We start from the raw sequence: 21,276 nt of genomic DNA, 5'->3' as shown, positions 1-21,276 counted from the left end.
GAGTGCTTTTTGTTCTCGATGTGAAGAGCTCTCAAACAGAATGGCATATGATCACAACCAGGTTGGAGAAAAATTTACAATACTTTGCACAGTAATTAAATGGAGTTGCATTACATTTCACTACGAGAGCAGATTTGTTCAAGCAAATTCGAAGGCAGGTTTGCAGATGGGAAAGCAAGCAAAAAAGCACCGTTTTTGTTCATGTTAAATGCTACAGTTGAAGAGCAAAGCAGTTTCTGCGCAGTTTCGTACTGGGGACCTTTCGCGCGTAAGGCGAACGTGATGACCACTTCACTACAAAAACCAGCCGCAGTCGCCTCTGCGGACGCTCAGTGGCACCCAGCACTGAAAGTTGAAGCCATTTTACCTTTCACCTTTCTGTTTCCAATAGCTCGTTGTTTAATGGGACTTGTTTAATCATGGCTATGTGGTGAGCATGGACGAGATACACCGAAGTATCTGTTTCCACGCGGTGTGCGCCAATAACATTGTGTTGCTTACACCGGCTGTAAAGGATTACTTTTTAGGGGAGCTTGCCGTCGCAGTCTGTGGCAGTATCATTTCGTCTGTTCGACTGCTCACCGGACAAGTAGCATTGTGAAACACTGCAGAAACGAACGACTTCCTTACTTTTGCTCCGACTGACCATACTGCGGGAAATTTTCCCAGATTCTCAGTTGAGGAGTTTTGCAGCTGGAAGTTACCTCAGAAACCCTGTTAATTCGTAATGTATTGAGCGAATCGCAAAACAGAAAGCATTTAACACGGAACACAAACAAAACTGGCAAACCAAATGCGTTTTCAGACACAGCGAGCATGAATGCTAAATGTGAGACAGGCCGGGGGCATGAGCCATAAAGTAATCTCACAACTAACAACAGGGCAATTCCAAACTGCTCTTTCAAACATACTGGAGCCTGAGTGCACCACCACTTCCCAGACAATGCTGAAAAGAGAGAAAGAAAGAACACAATAAGAATGGGCCATAAAAAGTGAATTTCACCAATCACAGTCTCGATTACATTACCTTTCCCTTCCGATGTCTCCAGGACGGAAATGAAGGAAATGGGAGAAATTCAATAACATTTGACATCGCAATTCATTGGAACGATTTTCCCATTTCAGAAAACAAAATAACGACGAGTCGAGCGACCGCAGGACTTTGTTTCACAGCAGCAATGAAATAACAGCCTCCATTCGGTTCCAGTAAACGCACAACTTGTCTGGGACAGCAGAGCTGTTTGCGATTTTCCGCGCGGGAGGCGAGCACGATCATGACAGCACAGACACCGGAAAAGTCGGCACTTTCCCACACCACAGTTAATTGCCCGGGAAGCACACACATGTTTCTTCAGTTTTAAACAGAAATGCAGCAGGAGTCGAAACAGCATTTTAACGATCAGCAGAAAATGGCAGCGGTGGGATTCGAACCCACGCCTCTGTCGAGACTGGAGCCTAAATCCAGCGCCTTAGACCGCTCGGCCACACTACCAGCCGTCCGCGCTCCCCATTTTCTTGCACTTCCAATTGTGATGCTGCATAACAACAGATGCAAAGTCACGTGAAAAGGGTTCCATGATCCCTCTCCGACTCGCACAACTGCTGGGATGTGCCCGTCTACAATATTAATTTCGCTGCAGACAATGATAGCCCATCAATCCAGATAAGTATCAATGCTAAGTTGAGTCTATCTTCTCAGACTCTTTTCAGCTACAATTGTATCTGTGAGTGCGTGAGAATATATGTTCGCTTATGATTTGGTCAAATAACCATGAGCTGCTTGACATTAATGCAATTTCGATTCTTGCTTTGCTAAATGATTTCGCCCATTGCTCGAAACAGGACGACTTTCACGTTTGCACGGAACATGAAACACACCGGACTACAGGGAAAATGCACAAAGCTGAGCTGGCCGTGTTCCACATCATACCGCGCAGCATCGTTTCAGTCACTGTGTCTGTTTTGCAGAATAAGAGTCCCAAAGAATGTTCTCCACCCTAAAACCGGAGGTAGCATTACAATCCGAGAACGACAGAGCACATTGTGAGGATGCTCTGACCTCGGAGCCGGTTCGAGATGCCACTTTCCTTGCCTTTTTGCCTTAACCGTGCAATTCGCTGCAGAGATGTTCACACCTGGATATGAGCCACATGGATACCAACTGAGTCGACGAGAAGCGACTCAATAAATTATGCTAAATTCCACGGTGCTTATTAGAAATGCAGTTTCTGTTCACATCAATCTAAAAGACAGTTTCTGAACGTAGTAACAGAAGTCAAAAGGTAATTAGCTCACCCCACCCCCCACTCCGGAAGAGGTGCTAACTGCCCTTGAGTGCTTTTTGTTCTCGATGTGAAGAGCTCTCAAACAGAATGGCATATGATCACAACCAGGTTGGAGAAAAATTTACAATACTTTGCACAGTAATTAAATGTAGTTGCATTACATTTCACTACGAGAGCAGATTTGTTCAAGCAAATTCGAAGGCAGGTTTGCAGATGGGAAAGCAAGCAAGAAAGCACCGTTTTTGTTCATGTTAAATGCTACAGTTGAAGAGCAAAGCAGTTTCTGCCCAGTTTCGTACTGGGGACCTTTCGCGCGTAAGGCGAACGTGATGACCACTACACTACAAAAACCGGCCGCAGTCGCCTCTGCGGACGCTCAGTGGCACCCAGCACTGAAAGTTGAAGCCATTTTACCTTTCACCTTTCTGTTTCCAATAGCTCGTTGTTTAATGGGACTTGTTTAATCATGGCTATGTGGTGAGCATGGACGAGATACACCGAAGTATCTGTTTCCACGCGGTGTGCGCCAATAACATTGTGTTGCTTACACCGGCTGTAAAGGATTACTTTTTAGGGGAGCTTGCCGTCGCAGTCTGTGGCAGTATCATTTCGTCTGTTCGACTGCTCACCGGACAAGTAGCATTGTGAAACACTGCAGAAACGAACGACTTCCTTACTTTTGCTCCGACTGACCATACTGCGGGAAATTTTCCCAGATTCTCAGTTGAGGAGTTTTGCAGCTGGAAGTTACCTCAGAAACCCTGTTAATTCGTAATGTATTGAGCGAATCGCAAAACAGAAAGCATTTAACACGGAACACAAACAAAACTGGCAAACCAAATGCGTTTTCAGACACAGCGAGCATGAATGCTAAATGTGAGACAGGCCGGGGGCATGAGCCATAAAGTAATCTCACAACTAACAACAGGGCAATTCCAAACTGCTCTTTCAAACATACTGGAGCCTGAGTGCACCACCACTTCCCAGACAATGCTGAAAAGAGAGAAAGAAAGAACACAATAAGAATGGGCCATAAAAAGTGAATTTCACCAATCACAGTCTCGATTACATTACCTTTCCCTTCCGATGTCTCCAGGACGGAAATGAAGGAAATGGGAGAAATTCAATAACATTTGACATCGCAATTCATTGGAACGATTTTCCCATTTCAGAAAACAAAATAACGACGAGTCGAGCGACCGCAGGACTTTGTTTCACAGCAGCAATGAAATAACAGCCTCCATTCGGTTCCAGTAAACGCACAACTTGTCTGGGACAGCAGAGCTGTTTGCGATTTTCCGCGCGGGAGGCGAGCACGATCATGACAGCACAGACACCGGAAAAGTCGGCACTTTCCCACACCACAGTTAATTGCCCGGGAAGCACACACATGTTTCTTCAGTTTTAAACAGAAATGCAGCAGGAGTCGAAACAGCATTTTAACGATCAGCAGAAAATGGCAGCGGTGGGATTCGAACCCACGCCTCTGTCGAGACTGGAGCCTAAATCCAGCGCCTTAGACCGCTCGGCCACACTACCAGCCGTCCGCGCTCCCCATTTTCTTGCACTTCCAATTGTGATGCTGCATAACAACAGATGCAAAGTCACGTGAAAAGGGTTCCATGATCCCTCTCCGACTCGCACAACTGCTGGGATGTGCCCGTCTACAATATTAATTTCGCTGCAGACAATGATAGCCCATCAATCCAGATAAGTATCAATGCTAAGTTGAGTCTATCTTCTCAGACTCTTTTCGTCTACAATTGTATCTGTGAGTGCGTGAGAATATATGTTCGCTTATGATTTGGTCAAATAACCATGAGCTGCTTGACATTAATGCAATTTCGATTCTTGCTTTGCTAAATGATTTCGCCCATTGCTCGAAACAGGACGACTTTCACGTTTGCACGGAACATGAAACACACCGGACTACAGGGAAAATGCACAAAGCTGAGCTGGCCGTGTTCCACATCATACCGCGCAGCATCGTTTCAGTCACTGTGTCTGTTTTGCAGAATAAGAGTCCCAAAGAATGTTCTCCACCCTAAAACCGGAGGTAGCATTACAATCCGAGAACGACAGAGCACATTGTGAGGATGCTCTGACCTCGGAGCCGGTTCGAGATGCCACTTTCCTTGCCTTTTTGCCTTAACCGTGCAATTCGCTGCAGAGATGTTCACATCTGGATATGAGCCACATGGATACCAACTGAGTCGACGAGAAGCGACTCAATAAATTATGCTAAATTCTACGGTGCTTATTAGAAATGCAGTTTCTGTTCACATCAATCTAAAAGACAGTTTCTGAACGTAGTAACAGAAGTCAAAAGGTAATTAGCTCACCCCACCCCCCACTCCGGAAGAGGTGCTAACTGCCCTTGAGTGCTTTTTGTTCTCGATGTGAAGAGCTCTCAAACAGAATGGCATATGATCACAACCAGGTTGGAGAAAAATTTACAATACTTTGCACAGTAATTAAATGGAGTTGCATTACATTTCACTACGAGAGCAGATTTGTTCAAGCAAATTCGAAGGCAGGTTTGCAGATGGGAAAGCAAGCAAAAAAGCACCGTTTTTGTTCATGTTAAATGCTACAGTTGAAGAGCAAAGCAGTTTCTGCCCAGTTTCGTACTGGGGACCTTTCGCGCGTAAGGCGAACGTGATGACCACTACACTACAAAAACCAGCCGCATTCGCCTCTGCGGACGCTCAGTGGCACCCAGCACTGAAAGTTGAAGCCATTTTACCTTTCACCTTTCTGTTTCCAATAGCTCGTTGTTTAATGGGACTTGTTTAATCATGGCTATGTGGTGAGCATGGACGAGATACACCGAAGTATCTGTTTCCACGCGGTGTGCGCCAATAACATTGTGTTGCTTACACCGGCTGTAAAGGATTACTTTTTAGGGGAGCTTGCCGTCGCAGTCTGTGGCAGTATCATTTCGTCTGTTCGACTGCTCACCGGACAAGTAGCATTGTGAAACACTGCAGAAACGAACGACTTCCTTACTTTTGCTCCGACTGACCATACTGCGGGAAATTTTCCCAGATTCTCAGTTGAGGAGTTTTGCAGCTGGAAGTTACCTCAGAAACCCTGTTAATTCGTAATGTATTGAGCGAATCGCAAAACAGAAAGCATTTAACACGGAACACAAACAAAACTGGCAAACCAAATGCGTTTTCAGACACAGCGAGCATGAATGCTAAATGTGAGACAGGCCGGGGGCATGAGCCATAAAGTAATCTCACAACTAACAACAGGGCAATTCCAAACTGCTCTTTCAAACATACTGGAGCCTGAGTGCACCACCACTTCCCAGACAATGCTGAAAAGAGAGAAAGAAAGAACACAATAAGAATGGGCCATAAAAAGTGAATTTCACCAATCACAGTCTCGATTACATTACCTTTCCCTTCCGATGTCTCCAGGACGGAAATGAAGGAAATGGGAGAAATTCAATAACATTTGACATCGCAATTCATTGGAACGATTTTCCCATTTCAGAAAACAAAATAACGACGAGTCGAGCGACCGCAGGACTTTGTTTCACAGCAGCAATGAAATAACAGCCTCCATTCGGTTCCAGTAAACGCACAACTTGTCTGGGACAGCAGAGCTGTTTGCGATTTTCCGCGCGGGAGGCGAGCACGATCATGACAGCACAGACACCGGAAGAGTCGGCACTTTCCCACACCACAGTTAATTGCCCGGGAAGCACACACATGTTTCTTCAGTTTTAAACAGAAATGCAGCAGGAGTCGAAACAGCATTTTAACGATCAGCAGAAAATGGCAGCGGTGGGATTCGAACCCACGCCTCTGTCGAGACTGGAGCCTAAATCCAGCGCCTTAGACCGCTCGGCCACACTACCAGCCGTCCGCGCTCCCCATTTTCTTGCACTTCCAATTGTGATGCTGCATAACAACAGATGCAAAGTCACGTGAAAAGGGTTCCATGATCCCTCTCCGACTCGCACAACTGCTGGGATGTGCCCGTCTACAATATTAATTTCGCTGCAGACAATGATAGCCCATCAATCCAGATAAGTATCAATGCTAAGTTGAGTCTATCTTCTCAGACTCTTTTCAGCTACAATTGTATCTGTGAGTGCGTGAGAATATATGTTCGCTTATGATTTGGTCAAATAACCATGAGCTGCTTGACATTAATGCAATTTCGATTCTTGCTTTGCTAAATGATTTCGCCCATTGCTCGAAACAGGACGACTTTCACGTTTGCACGGAACATGAAACACACCGGACTACAGGGAAAATGCACAAAGCTGAGCTGGCCGTGTTCCACATCATACCGCGCAGCATCGTTTCAGTCACTGTGTCTGTTTTGCAGAATAAGAGTCCCAAAGAATGTTCTCCACCCTAAAACCGGAGGTAGCATTACAATCCGAGAACGACAGAGCACATTGTGAGGATGCTCTGACCTCGGAGCCGGTTCGAGATGCCACTTTCCTTGCCTTTTTGCCTTAACCGTGCAATTCGCTGCAGAGATGTTCACATCTGGATATGAGCCACATGGATACCAACTGAGTCGACGAGAAGCGACTCAATAAATTATGCTAAATTCTACGGTGCTTATTAGAAATGCAGTTTCTGTTCACATCAATCTAAAAGACAGTTTCTGAACGTAGTAACAGAAGTCAAAAGGTAATTAGCTCACCCCACCCCCCACTGTGGAAGAGGTGCTAACTGCCCTTGAGTGCTTTTTGTTCTCGATGTGAAGAGCTCTCAAACAGAATGGCATATGATCACAACCAGGTTGGAGAAAAATTTACAATACTTTGCACAGTAATTAAATGGAGTTGCATTACATTTCACTACGAGAGCAGATTTGTTCAAGCAAATTCGAAGGCAGGTTTGCAGATGGGAAAGCAAGCAAAAAAGCACCGTTTTTGTTCATGTTAAATGCTACAGTTGAAGAGCAAAGCAGTTTCTGCCCAGTTTCGTACTGGGGACCTTTCGCGCGTAAGGCGAACGTGATGACCACTACACTACAAAAACCAGCCGCAGTCGCCTCTGCGGACGCTCAGTGGCACCCAGCACTGAAAGTTGAAGCCATTTTACCTTTCACCTTTCTGTTTCCAATAGCTCGTTGTTTAATGGGACTTGTTTAATCATGGCTATGTGGTGAGCATGGACGAGATACACCGAAGTATCTGTTTCCACGCGGTGTGCGCCAATAACATTGTGTTGCTTACACCGGCTGTAAAGGATTACTTTTTAGGGGAGCTTGCCGTCGCAGTCTGTGGCAGTATCATTTCGTCTGTTCGACTGCTCACCGGACAAGTAGCATTGTGAAACACTGCAGAAACGAACGACTTCCTTACTTTTGCTCCGACTGACCATACTGCGGGAAATTTTCCCAGATTCTCAGTTGAGGAGTTTTGCAGCTGGAAGTTACCTCAGAAACCCTGTTAATTCGTAATGTATTGAGCGAATCGCAAAACAGAAAGCATTTAACACGGAACACAAACAAAACTGGCAAACCAAATGCGTTTTCAGACACAGCGAGCATGAATGCTAAATGTGAGACAGGCCGGGGGCATGAGCCATAAAGTAATCTCACAACTAACAACAGGGCAATTCCAAACTGCTCTTTCAAACATACTGGAGCCTGAGTGCACCACCACTTCCCAGACAATGCTGAAAAGAGAGAAAGAAAGAACACAATAAGAATGGGCCATAAAAAGTGAATTTCACCAATCACAGTCTCGATTACATTACCTTTCCCTTCCGATGTCTCCAGGACGGAAATGAAGGAAATGGGAGAAATTCAATAACATTTGACATCGCAATTCATTGGAACGATTTTCCCATTTCAGAAAACAAAATAACGACGAGTCGAGCGACCGCAGGACTTTGTTTCACAGCAGCAATGAAATAACAGCCTCCATTCGGTTCCAGTAAACGCACAACTTGTCTGGGACAGCAGAGCTGTTTGCGATTTTCCGCGCGGGAGGCGAGCACGATCATGACAGCACAGACACCGGAAGAGTCGGCACTTTCCCACACCACAGTTAATTGCCCGGGAAGCACACACATGTTTCTTCAGTTTTAAACAGAAATGCAGCAGGAGTCGAAACAGCATTTTAACGATCAGCAGAAAATGGCAGCGGTGGGATTCGAACCCACGCCTCTGTCGAGACTGGAGCCTAAATCCAGCGCCTTAGACCGCTCGGCCACACTACCAGCCGTCCGCGCTCCCCATTTTCTTGCACTTCCAATTGTGATGCTGCATAACAACAGATGCAAAGTCACGTGAAAAGGGTTCCATGATCCCTCTCCGACTCGCACAACTGCTGGGATGTGCCCGTCTACAATATTAATTTCGCTGCAGACAATGATAGCCCATCAATCCAGATAAGTATCAATGCTAAGTTGAGTCTATCTTCTCAGACTCTTTTCAGCTACAATTGTATCTGTGAGTGCGTGAGAATATATGTTCGCTTATGATTTGGTCAAATAACCATGAGCTGCTTGACATTAATGCAATTTCGATTCTTGCTTTGCTAAATGATTTCGCCCATTGCTCGAAACAGGACGACTTTCACGTTTGCACGGAACATGAAACACACCGGACTACAGGGAAAATGCACAAAGCTGAGCTGGCCGTGTTCCACATCATACCGCGCAGCATCGTTTCAGTCACTGTGTCTGTTTTGCAGAATAAGAGTCCCAAAGAATGTTCTCCACCCTAAAACCGGAGGTAGCATTACAATCCGAGAACGACAGAGCACATTGTGAGGATGCTCTGACCTCGGAGCCGGTTCGAGATGCCACTTTCCTTGCCTTTTTGCCTTAACCGTGCAATTCGCTGCAGAGATGTTCACATCTGGATATGAGCCACATGGATACCAACTGAGTCGACGAGAAGCGACTCAATAAATTATGCTAAATTCTACGGTGCTTATTAGAAATGCAGTTTCTGTTCACATCAATCTAAAAGACAGTTTCTGAACGTAGTAACAGAAGTCAAAAGGTAATTAGCTCACCCCACCCCCCACTCCGGAAGAGGTGCTAACTGCCCTTGAGTGCTTTTTGTTCTCGATGTGAAGAGCTCTCAAACAGAATGGCATATGATCACAACCAGGTTGGAGAAAAAATTACAATACTTTGCACAGTAATTAAATGGAGTTGCATTACATTTCACTACGAGAGCAGATTTGTTCAAGCAAATTCGAAGGCAGGTTTGCAGATGGGAAAGCAAGCAAAAAAGCACCGTTTTTGTTCATGTTAAATGCTACAGTTGAAGAGCAAAGCAGTTTCTGCCCAGTTTCGTACTGGGGACCTTTCGCGCGTAAGGCGAACGTGATGACCACTACACTACAAAAACCAGCCGCAGTCGCCTCTGCGGACGCTCAGTGGCACCCAGCACTGAAAGTTGAAGCCATTTTACCTTTCACCTTTCTGTTTCCAATAGCTCGTTGTTTAATGGGACTTGTTTAATCATGGCTATGTGGTGAGCATGGACGAGATACACCGAAGTATCTGTTTCCACGCGGTGTGCGCCAATAACATTGTGTTGCTTACACCGGCTGTAAAGGATTACTTTTTAGGGGAGCTTGCCGTCGCAGTCTGTGGCAGTATCATTTCGTCTGTTCGACTGCTCACCGGACAAGTAGCATTGTGAAACACTGCAGAAACGAACGACTTCCTTACTTTTGCTCCGACTGACCATACTGCGGGAAATTTTCCCAGATTCTCAGTTGAGGAGTTTTGCAGCTGGAAGTTACCTCAGAAACCCTGTTAATTCGTAATGTATTGAGCGAATCGCAAAACAGAAAGCATTTAACACGGAACACAAACAAAACTGGCAAACCAAATGCGTTTTCAGACACAGCGAGCATGAATGCTAAATGTGAGACAGGCCGGGGGCATGAGCCATAAAGTAATCTCACAACTAACAACAGGGCAATTCCAAACTGCTCTTTCAAACATACTGGAGCCTGAGTGCACCACCACTTCCCAGACAATGCTGAAAAGAGAGAAAGAAAGAACACAATAAGAATGGGCCATAAAAAGTGAATTTCACCAATCACAGTCTCGATTACATTACCTTTCCCTTCCGATGTCTCCAGGACGGAAATGAAGGAAATGGGAGAAATTCAATAACATTTGACATCGCAATTCATTGGAACGATTTTCCCATTTCAGAAAACAAAATAACGACGAGTCGAGCGACCGCAGGACTTTGTTTCACAGCAGCAATGAAATAACAGCCTCCATTCGGTTCCAGTAAACGCACAACTTGTCTGGGACAGCAGAGCTGTTTGCGATTTTCCGCGCGGGAGGCGAGCACGATCATGACAGCACAGACACCGGAAAAGTCGGAACTTTCCCACACCACAGTTAATTGCCCGGGAAGCACACACATGTTTCTTCAGTTTTAAACAGAAATGCAGCAGGAGTCGAAACAGCATTTTAACGATCAGCAGAAAATGGCAGCGGTGGGATTCGAACCCACGCCTCTGTCGAGACTGGAGCCTAAATCCAGCGCCTTAGACCGCTCGGCCACACTACCAGCCGTCCGCGCTCCCCATTTTCTTGCACTTCCAATTGTGATGCTGCATAACAACAGATGCAAAGTCACGTGAAAAGGGTTCCATGATCCCTCTCCGACTCGCACAACTGCTGGGATGTGCCCGTCTACAATATTAATTTTGCTGCAGACAATGATAGCCCATCAATCCAGATAAGTATCAATGCTAAGTTGAGTCTATCTTCTCAGACTCTTTTCAGCTACAATTGTATCTGTGAGTGCGTGAGAATATATGTTCGCTTATGATTTGGTCAAATAACCATGAGCTGCTTGACATTAATGCAATTTCGATTCTTGCTTTGCTAAATGATTTCGCCCATTGCTCGAAACAGGACGACTTTCACGTTTGCACGGAACATGAAACACACCGGACTACAGGGAAAATGCACAAAGCTGAGCTGGCCGTGTTCCACATCATACCGCGCAGCATCGTTTCAGTCACTGTGTCTGTTTTGCAGAATAAGAGTCCCAAAGAATGTTCTCCACCCTAAAACCGGAGGTAGCATTACAATCCGAGAACGACAGAGCACATTGTGAGGATGCTCTGACCTCGGAGCCGGTTCGAGATGCCACTTTCCTTGCCTTTTTGCCTTAACCGTGCAATTCGCTGCAGAGATGTTCACACCTGGATATGAGCCACATGGATACCAACTGAGTCGACGAGAAGCGACTCAATAAATTATGCTAAATTCTACGGTGCTTATTAGAAATGCAGTTTCTGTTCACATCAATCTAAAAGACAGTTTCTGAACGTAGTAACAGAAGTCAAAAGGTAATTAGCTCACCCCACCCCCCACTCCGGAAGAGGTGCTAACTGCCCTTGAGTGCTTTTTGTTCTCGATGTGAAGAGCTCTCAAACAGAATGGCATATGATCACAACCAGGTTGGAGAAAAATTTACAATACTTTGCACAGTAATTAAATGGAGTTGCATTACATTTCACTACGAGAGCAGATTTGTTCAAGCAAATTCGAAGGCAGGTTTGCAGATGGGAAAGCAAGCAAAAAAGCACCGTTTTTGTTCATGTTAAATGCTACAGTTGAAGAGCAAAGCAGTTTCTGCCCAGTTTCGTACTGGGGACCTTTCGCGCGTAAGGCGAACGTGATGACCACTACACTACAAAAACCAGCCGCAGTCGCCTCTGCGGACGCTCAGTGGCACCCAGCACTGAAAGTTGAAGCCATTTTACCTTTCACCTTTCTGTTTCCAATAGCTCGTTGTTTCATGGGACTTGTTTAATCATGGCTATGTGGTGAGCATGGACGAGATACACCGAAGTATCTGTTTCCACGCGGTGTGCGCCAATAACATTGTGTTGCTTACACCGGCTGTAAAGGATTACTTTTTAGGGGAGCTTGCCGTCGCAGTCTGTGGCAGTATCATTTCGTCTGTTCGACTGCTCACCGGACAAGTAGCATTGTGAAACACTGCAGAAACGAACGACTTCCTTACTTTTGCTCCGACTGACCATACTGCGGGAAATTTTCCCAGATTCTCAGTTGAGGAGTTTTGCAGCTGGAAGTTACCTCAGAAACCCTGTTAATTCGTAATGTATTGAGCGAATCGCAAAACAGAAAGCATTTAACACGGAACACAAACAAAACTGGCAAACCAAATGCGTTTTCAGACACAGCGAGCATGAATGCTAAATGTGAGACAGGCCGGGGGCATGAGCCATAAAGTAATCTCACAACTAACAACAGGGCAATTCCAAACTGCTCTTTCAAACATACTGGAGCCTGAGTGCACCACCACTTCCCAGACAATGCTGAAAAGAGAGAAAGAAAGAACACAATAAGAATGGGCCATAAAAAGTGAATTTCACCAATCACAGTCTCGATTACATTACCTTTCCCTTCCGATGTCTCCAGGACGGAAATGAAGGAAATGGGAGAAATTCAATAACATTTGACATCGCAATTCATTGGAACGATTTTCCCATTTCAGAAAACAAAATAACGACGAGTCGAGCAACCGCAGGACTTTGTTTCACAGCAGCAATGAAATAACAGCCTCCATTCGGTTCCAGTAAACGCACAACTTGTCTGGGACAGCAGAGCTGTTTGCGATTTTCCGCGCGGGAGGCGAGCACGATCATGACAGCACAGACACCGGAAAAGTCGGCACTTTCCCACACCACAGTTAATTGCCCGGGAAGCACACACATGTTTCTTCAGTTTTAAACAGAAATGCAGCAGGAGTCGAAACAGCATTTTAACGATCAGCAGAAAATGGCAGCGGTGGGATTCGAACCCACGCCTCTGTCGAGACTGGAGCCTAAATCCAGCGCCTTAGACCGCTCGGCCACACTACCAGCCGTCCGCGCTCCCCATTTTCTTGCACTTCCAATTGTGATGCTGCATAACAACAGATGCAAAGTCACGTGAAAAGGGTTCCATGATCCCTCTCCGACTCGCACAACTGCTGGGATGTGCCCGTCTACAATATTAATTTCGCTGCAGACAATGATAGCCCATCAATCCAGATAAGTATCAATGCTAAGTTGAGTCTATCTTCTCAGACTCTTTTCAGCTACAATTGTATCTGTGAGTGCGTGAGAATATATGTTCGCTTATGATTTGGTCAAATAACCATGAGCTGCTTGACATTAATGCAATTTCGATTCTTGCTTTGCTAAATGATTTCGCCCATTGCTCGAAACAGGACGACTTTCACGTTTGCACGGAACATGAAACACACCGGACTACAGGGAAAATGCACAAAGCTGAGCTGGCCGTGTTCCACATCATACCGCGCAGCATCGTTTCAGTCACTGTGTCTGTTTTGCAGAATAAGAGTCCCAAAGAATGTTCTCCACCCTAAAACCGGAGGTAGCATTACAATCCGAGAACGACAGAGCACATTGTGAGGATGCTCTGACCTCGGAGCCGGTTCGAGATGCCACTTTCCTTGCCTTTTTGCCTTAACCGTGCAATTCGCTGCAGAGATGTTCACACCTGGATATGAGCCACATGGATACCAACTGAGTCGACGAGAAGCGACTCAATAAATTATGCTAAATTCCACGGTGCTTATTAGAAATGCAGTTTCTGTTCACATCAATCTAAAAGACAGTTTCTGAACGTAGTAACAGAAGTCAAAAGGTAATTAGCTCACCCCACCCCCCACTCCGGAAGAGGTGCTAACTGCCCTTGAGTGCTTTTTGTTCTCGATGTGAAGAGCTCTCAAACAGAATGGCATATGATCACAACCAGGTTGGAGAAAAATTTACAATACTTTGCACAGTAATTAAATGGAGTTGCATTACATTTCACTACGAGAGCAGATTTGTTCAAGCAAATTCGAAGGCAGGTTTGCAGATGGGAAAGCAAGCAAAAAAGCACCGTTTTTGTTCATGTTAAATGCTACAGTTGAAGAGCAAAGCAGTTTCTGCCCAGTTTCGTACTGGGGACCTTTCGCGCGTAAGGCGAACGTGATGACCACTTCACTACAAAAACCAGCCGCAGTCGCCTCTGCGGACGCTCAGTGGCACCCAGCACTGAAAGTTGAAGCCATTTTACCTTTCACCTTTCTGTTTCCAATAGCTCGTTGTTTAATGGGACTTGTTTAATCATGGCTATGTGGTGAGCATGGACGAGATACACCGAAGTATCTGTTTCCACGCGGTGTGTGCCAATAACATTGTGTTGCTTACACCGGCTGTAAAGGATTACTTTTTAGGGGAGCTTGCCGTCGCAGTCTGTGGCAGTATCATTTCGTCTGTTCGACTGCTCACCGGACAAGTAGCATTGTGAAACACTGCAGAAACGAACGACTTCCTTACTTTTGCTCCGACTGACCATACTGCGGGAAATTTTCCCAGATTCTCAGTTGAGGAGTTTTGCAGCTGGAAGTTACCTCAGAAACCCTGTTAATTCGTAATGTATTGAGCGAATCGCAAAACAGAAAGCATTTAACACGGAACACAAACAAAACTGGCAAACCAAATGCGTTTTCAGACACAGCGAGCATGAATGCTAAATGTGAGACAGGCCGGGGGCATGAGCCATAAAGTAATCTCACAACTAACAACAGGGCAATTCCAAACTGCTCTTTCAAACATACTGGAGCCTGAGTGCACCACCACTTCCCAGACAATGCTGAAAAGAGAGAAAGAAAGAACACAATAAGAATGGGCCATAAAAAGTGAATTTCACCAATCACAGTCTCGATTACATTACCTTTCCCTTCCGATGTCTCCAGGACGGAAATGAAGGAAATGGGAGAAATTCAATAACATTTGACATCGCAATTCATTGGAACGATTTTCCCATTTCAGAAAACAAAATAACGACGAGTCGAGCGACCGCAGGACTTTGTTTCACAGCAGCAATGAAATAACAGCCTCCATTCGGTTCCAGTAAACGCACAACTTGTCTGGGACAGCAGAGCTGTTTGCGATTTTCCGCGCGGGAGGCGAGCACGATCATGACAGCACAGACACCGGAAAAGTCGGCACTTTCCCACACCACAGTTAATTGCCCGGGAAGCACACACATGTTTCTTCAGTTTTAAACAGAAATGCAGCAGGAGTCGAAACAGCATTTTAACGATCAGCAGAAAATGGCAGCGGTGGGATTCGAACCCACGCCTCTGTCGAGACTGGAGCCTAAATCCAGCGCCTTAGACCGCTCGGCCACACTACCAGCCGTCCGCGCTCCCCATTTTCTTGCACTTCCAATTGTGATGCTGCATAACAACAGATGCAAAGTCACGTGAAAAGGGTTCCATGATCCCTCTCCGACTCGCACAACTGCTGGGATGTGCCCGTCTACAATATTAATTTCGCTGCAGACAATGATAGCCCATCAATCCAGATAAGTATCAATGCTAAGTTGAGTCTATCTTCTCAGACTCTTTTCAGCTACAATTGTATCTGTGAGTGCGTGAGAATATATGTTCGCTTATGATTTGGTCAAATAACCATGAGCTGCTTGACATTAATGCAATTTCGATTCTTGCTTTGCTAAATGATTTCGCCCATTGCTCGAAACAGGACGACTTTCACGTTTGCACGGAACATGAAACACACCGGACTACAGGGAAAATGCACAAAGCTGAGCTGGCCGTGTTCCACATCATACCGCGCAGCATCGTTTCAGTCACTGTGTCTGTTTTGCAGAATAAGAGTCCCAAAGAATGTTCTCCACCCTAAAACCGGAGGTAGCATTACAATCCGAGAACGACAGAGCACATTGTGAGGATGCTCTGACCTCGGAGCCGGTTCGAGATGCCACTTTCCTTGCCTTTTTGCCTTAACCGTGCAATTCGCTGCAGAGATGTTCACATCTGGATATGAGCCACATGGATACCAACTGAGTCGACGAGAAGCGACTCAATAAATTATGCTAAATTCTACGGTGCTTATTAGAAATGCAGTTTCTGTTCACATCAATCTAAAAGACAGTTTCTGAACGTAGTAACAGAAGTCAAAAGGTAATTAGCTCACCCCACCCCCCACTCCGGAAGAGGTGCTAACTGCCCTTGAGTGCTTTTTGTTCTCGATGTGAAGAGCTCTCAAACAGAATGGCATATGATCACAACCAGGTTGGAGAAAAATTTACAATACTTTGCACAGTAATTAAATGGAGTTGCATTACATTTCACTACGAGAGCAGATTTGTTCAAGCAAATTCGAAGGCAGGTTTGCAGATGGGAAAGCAAGCAAAAAAGCACCGTTTTTGTTCATGTTAAATGCTACAGTTGAAGAGCAAAGCAGTTTCTGCCCAGTTTCGTACTGGGGACCTTTCGCGCGTAAGGCGAACGTGATGACCACTACACTACAAAAACCAGCCGCAGTCGCCTCTGCGGACGCTCAGTGGCACCCAGCACTGAAAGTTGAAGCCATTTTACCTTTCACCTTTCTGTTTCCAATAGCTCGTTGTTTAATGGGACTTGTTTAATCATGGCTATGTGGTGAGCATGGACGAGATACACCGAAGTATCTGTTTCCACGCGGTGTGCGCCAATAACATTGTGTTGCTTACACCGGCTGTAAAGGATTACTTTTTAGGGGAGCTTGCCGTCGCAGTCTGTGGCAGTATCATTTCGTCTGTTCGACTGCTCACCGGGCAAGTAGCATTGTGAAACACTGCAGAAACGAACGACTTCCTTACTTTTGCTCCGACTGACCATACTGCGGGAAATTTTCCCAGATTCTCAGTTGAGGAGTTTTGCAGCTGGAAGTTACCTCAGAAACCCTGTTAATTCGTAATGTATTGAGCGAATCGCAAAACAGAAAGCATTTAACACGGAACACAAACAAAACTGGCAAACCAAATGCGTTTTCAGACACAGCGAGCATGAATGCTAAATGTGAGACAGGCCGGGGGCATGAGCCATAAAGTAATCTCACAACTAACAACAGGGCAATTCCAAACTGCTCTTTCAAACATACTGGAGCCTGAGTGCACCACCACTTCCCAGACAATGCTGAAAAGAGAGAAAGAAAGAACACAATAAGAATGGGCCATAAAAAGTGAATTTCACCAATCACAGTCTCGATTACATTACCTTTCCCTTCCGATGTCTCCAGGACGGAAATGAAGGAAATGGGAGAAATTCAATAACATTTGACATCGCAATTCATTGGAACGATTTTCCCATTTCAGAAAACAAAATAACGACGAGTCGAGCGACCGCAGGACTTTGTTTCACAGCAGCAATGAAATAACAGCCTCCATTCGGTTCCAGTAAACGCACAACTTGTCTGGGACAGCAGAGCTGTTTGCGATTTTCCGCGCGGGAGGCGAGCACGATCATGACAGCACAGACACCGGAAAAGTCGGCACTTTCCCACACCACAGTTAATTGCCCGGGAAGCACACACATGTTTCTTCAGTTTTAAACAGAAATGCAGCAGGAGTCGAAACAGCATTTTAACGATCAGCAGAAAATGGCAGCGGTGGGACTCGAACCCACGCCTCTGTCGAGACTGGAGCCTAAATCCAGCGCCTTAGACCGCTCGGCCACACTACCAGCCGTCTGCGCTCCCCATTTTCTTGCACTTCCAATTGTGATGCTGCATAACAACAGATGCAAAGTCACGTGAAAAGGGTTCCATGATCCCTCTCCGACTCGCACAACTGCTGGGATGTGCCCGTCTACAATATTAATTTCGCTGCAGACAATGATAGCCCATCAATCCAGATAAGTATCAATGCTAAGTTGAGTCTATCTTCTCAGACTCTTTTCAGCTACAATTGTATCTGTGAGTGCGTGAGAATATATGTTCGCTTATGATTTGGTCAAATAACCATGAGCTGCTTGACATTAATGCAATTTCGATTCTTGCTTTGCTAAATGATTTCGCCCATTGCTCGAAACAGGACGACTTTCACGTTTGCACGGAACATGAAACACACCGGACTACAGGGAAAATGCACAAAGCTGAGCTGGCCGTGTTCCACATCATACCGCGCAGCATCGTTTCAGTCACTGTGTCTGTTTTGCAGAATAAGAGTCCCAAAGAATGTTCTCCACCCTAAAACCGGAGGTAGCATTACAATCCGAGAACGACAGAGCACATTGTGAGGATGCTCTGACCTCGGAGCCGGTTCGAGATGCCACTTTCCTTGCCTTTTTGCCTTAACCGTGCAATTCGCTGCAGAGATGTTCACATCTGGATATGAGCCACATGGATACCAACTGAGTCGACGAGAAGCGACTCAATAAATTATGCTAAATTCTACGGTGCTTATTAGAAATGCAGTTTCTGTTCACATCAATCTAAAAGACAGTTTCTGAACGTAGTAACAGAAGTCAAAAGGTAATTAGCTCACCCCACCCCCCACTCCGGAAGAGGTGCTAACTGCCCTTGAGTGCTTTTTGTTCTCGATGTGAAGAGCTCTCAAACAGAATGGCATATGATCACAACCAGGTTGGAGAAAAATTTACAATACTTTGCACAGTAATTAAATGGAGTTGCATTACATTTCACTACGAGAGCAGATTTGTTCAAGCAAATTCGAAGGCAGGTTTGCAGATGGGAAAGCAAGCAAAAAAGCACCGTTTTTGTTCATGTTAAATGCTACAGTTGAAGAGCAAAGCAGTTTCTGCCCAGTTTCGTACTGGGGACCTTTCGCGCGTAAGGCGAACGTGATGACCACTACACTACAAAAACCAGCCGCAGTCGCCTCTGCGGACGCTCAGTGGCACCCAGCACTGAAAGTTGAAGCCATTTTACCTTTCACCTTTCTGTTTCCAATAGCTCGTTGTTTAATGGGACTTGTTTAATCATGGCTATGTGGTGAGCATGGACGAGATACACCGAAGTATCTGTTTCCACGCGGTGTGCGCCAATAACATTGTGTTGCTTACACCGGCTGTAAAGGATTACTTTTTAGGGGAGCTTGCCGTCGCAGTCTGTGGCAGTATCATTTCGTCTGTTCGACTGCTCACCGGACAAGTAGCATTGTGAAACACTGCAGAAACGAACGACTTCCTTACTTTTGCTCCGACTGACCATACTGCGGGAAATTTTCCCAGATTCTCAGTTGAGGAGTTTTGCAGCTGGAAGTTACCTCAGAAACCCTGTTAATTCGTAATGTATTGAGCGAATCGCAAAACAGAAAGCATTTAACACGGAACACAAACAAAACTGGCAAACCAAATGCGTTTTCAGACACAGCGAGCATGAATGCTAAATGTGAGACAGGCCGGGGGCATGAGCCATAAAGTAATCTCACAACTAACAACAGGGCAATTCCAAACTGCTCTTTCAAACATACTGGAGCCTGAGTGCACCACCACTTCCCAGACAATGCTGAAAAGAGAGAAAGAAAGAACACAATAAGAATGGGCCATAAAAAGTGAATTTCACCAATCACAGTCTCGATTACATTACCTTTCCCTTCCGATGTCTCCAGGACGGAAATGAAGGAAATGGGAGAAATTCAATAACATTTGACATCGCAATTCATTGGAACGATTTTCCCATTTCAGAAAACAAAATAACGACGAGTCGAGCGACCGCAGGACTTTGTTTCACAGCAGCAATGAAATAACAGCCTCCATTCGGTTCCAGTAAACGCACAACTTGTCTGGGACAGCAGAGCTGTTTGCGATTTTCCGCGCGGGAGGCGAGCACGATCATGACAGCACAGACACCGGAAAAGTCGGCACTTTCCCACACCACAGTTAATTGCCCGGGAAGCACACACATGTTTCTTCAGTTTTAAACAGAAATGCAGCAGGAGTCGAAACAGCATTTTAACGATCAGCAGAAAATGGCAGCGGTGGGACTCGAACCCACGCCTCTGTCGAGACTGGAGCCTAAATCCAGCGCCTTAGACCGCTCGGCCACACTACCAGCCGTCCGCGCTCCCCATTTTCTTGCACTTCCAATTGTGATGCTGCATAACAACAGATGCAAAGTCACGTGAAAAGGGTTCCATGATCCCTCTCCGACTCGCACAACTGCTGGGATGTGCCCGTCTACAATATTAATTTCGCTGCAGACAATGATAGCCCATCAATCCAGATAAGTATCAATGCTAAGTTGAGTCTATCTTCTCAGACTCTTTTCAGCTACAATTGTATCTGTGAGTGCGTGAGAATATATGTTCGCTTATGATTTGGTCAAATAACCATGAGCTGCTTGACATTAATGCAATTTCGATTCTTGCTTTGCTAAATGATTTCGCCCATTGCTCGAAACAGGACGACTTTCACGTTTGCACGGAACATGAAACACACCGGACTACAGGGAAAATGCACAAAGCTGAGCTGGCCGTGTTCCACATCATACCGCGCAGCATCGTTTCAGTCACTGTGTCTGTTTTGCAGAATAAGAGTCCCAAAGAATGTTCTCCACCCTAAAACCGGAGGTAGCATTACAATCCGAGAACGACAGAGCACATTGTGAGGATGCTCTGACCTCGGAGCCGGTTCGAGATGCCACTTTCCTTGCCTTTTTGCCTTAACCGTGCAATTCGCTGCAGAGATGTTCACATCTGGATATGAGCCACATGGATACCAACTGAGTCGACGAGAAGCGACTCAATAAATTATGCTAAATTCTACGGTGCTTATTAGAAATGCAGTTTCTGTTCACATCAATCTAAAAGACAGTTTCTGAACGTAGTAACAGAAGTCAAAAGGTAATTAGCTCACCCCACCCCCCACTCCGGAAGAGGTGCTAACTGCCCTTGAGTGCTTTTTGTTCTCGATGTGAAGAGCTCTCAAACAGAATGGCATATGATCACAACCAGGTTGGAGAAAAATTTACAATACTTTGCACAGTAATTAAATGGAGTTGCATTACATTTCACTACGAGAGCAGATTTGTTCAAGCAAATTCGAAGGCAGGTTTGCAGATGGGAAAGCAAGCAAAAAAGCACCGTTTTTGTTCATGTTAAATGCTACAGTTGAAGAGCAAAGCAGTTTCTGCCCAGTTTCGTACTGGGGACCTTTCGCGCGTAAGGCGAACGTGATGACC

General features: G+C 45.5%; 9 non-coding genes across 9 annotated transcripts; all 9 read right to left on the bottom strand.

Moving 5' to 3' along the window:
- Window positions 1–1,410: 1,410 nt before the first annotated feature.
- trnal-uag (transfer RNA leucine (anticodon UAG)) lies at window positions 1,411–1,492 on the bottom strand. The gene has a single exon. It is a non-coding gene; the product is annotated as a tRNA-Leu (tRNA).
- Window positions 1,493–3,742: 2,250 nt separating this feature from the next.
- trnal-uag (transfer RNA leucine (anticodon UAG)) lies at window positions 3,743–3,824 on the bottom strand. Its single transcript has one exon. It is a non-coding gene; the product is annotated as a tRNA-Leu (tRNA).
- A 2,250-nt stretch (window positions 3,825–6,074) lies between these two features.
- trnal-uag (transfer RNA leucine (anticodon UAG)) lies at window positions 6,075–6,156 on the bottom strand. The gene has a single exon. It is a non-coding gene; the product is annotated as a tRNA-Leu (tRNA).
- A 2,250-nt stretch (window positions 6,157–8,406) lies between these two features.
- On the bottom strand, window positions 8,407–8,488 carry trnal-uag (transfer RNA leucine (anticodon UAG)). The gene has a single exon. It is a non-coding gene; the product is annotated as a tRNA-Leu (tRNA).
- Window positions 8,489–10,738: 2,250 nt separating this feature from the next.
- trnal-uag (transfer RNA leucine (anticodon UAG)) lies at window positions 10,739–10,820 on the bottom strand. Its single transcript has one exon. It is a non-coding gene; the product is annotated as a tRNA-Leu (tRNA).
- Window positions 10,821–13,070: 2,250 nt separating this feature from the next.
- trnal-uag (transfer RNA leucine (anticodon UAG)) lies at window positions 13,071–13,152 on the bottom strand. Its single transcript has one exon. It is a non-coding gene; the product is annotated as a tRNA-Leu (tRNA).
- Window positions 13,153–15,402: 2,250 nt separating this feature from the next.
- On the bottom strand, window positions 15,403–15,484 carry trnal-uag (transfer RNA leucine (anticodon UAG)). Its single transcript has one exon. It is a non-coding gene; the product is annotated as a tRNA-Leu (tRNA).
- Window positions 15,485–17,734: 2,250 nt separating this feature from the next.
- Window positions 17,735–17,816, bottom strand: trnal-uag (transfer RNA leucine (anticodon UAG)). The gene has a single exon. It is a non-coding gene; the product is annotated as a tRNA-Leu (tRNA).
- Window positions 17,817–20,066: 2,250 nt separating this feature from the next.
- On the bottom strand, window positions 20,067–20,148 carry trnal-uag (transfer RNA leucine (anticodon UAG)). The gene has a single exon. It is a non-coding gene; the product is annotated as a tRNA-Leu (tRNA).
- Window positions 20,149–21,276: the final 1,128 nt, after the last annotated feature.

Source organism: Chiloscyllium plagiosum, unplaced genomic scaffold (assembly GCF_037043375.1).
Source record: "Chiloscyllium plagiosum isolate Xiang-an unplaced genomic scaffold, Cpla_swu_hap1 HiC_scaffold_48, whole genome shotgun sequence".
NCBI classification, from domain to species: domain Eukaryota; kingdom Metazoa; phylum Chordata; class Chondrichthyes; order Orectolobiformes; family Hemiscylliidae; genus Chiloscyllium; species Chiloscyllium plagiosum.
The sequence above is the reverse complement of the archived record's forward strand: the minus strand, read 5'-3'. Positions and strand labels throughout refer to the sequence as shown.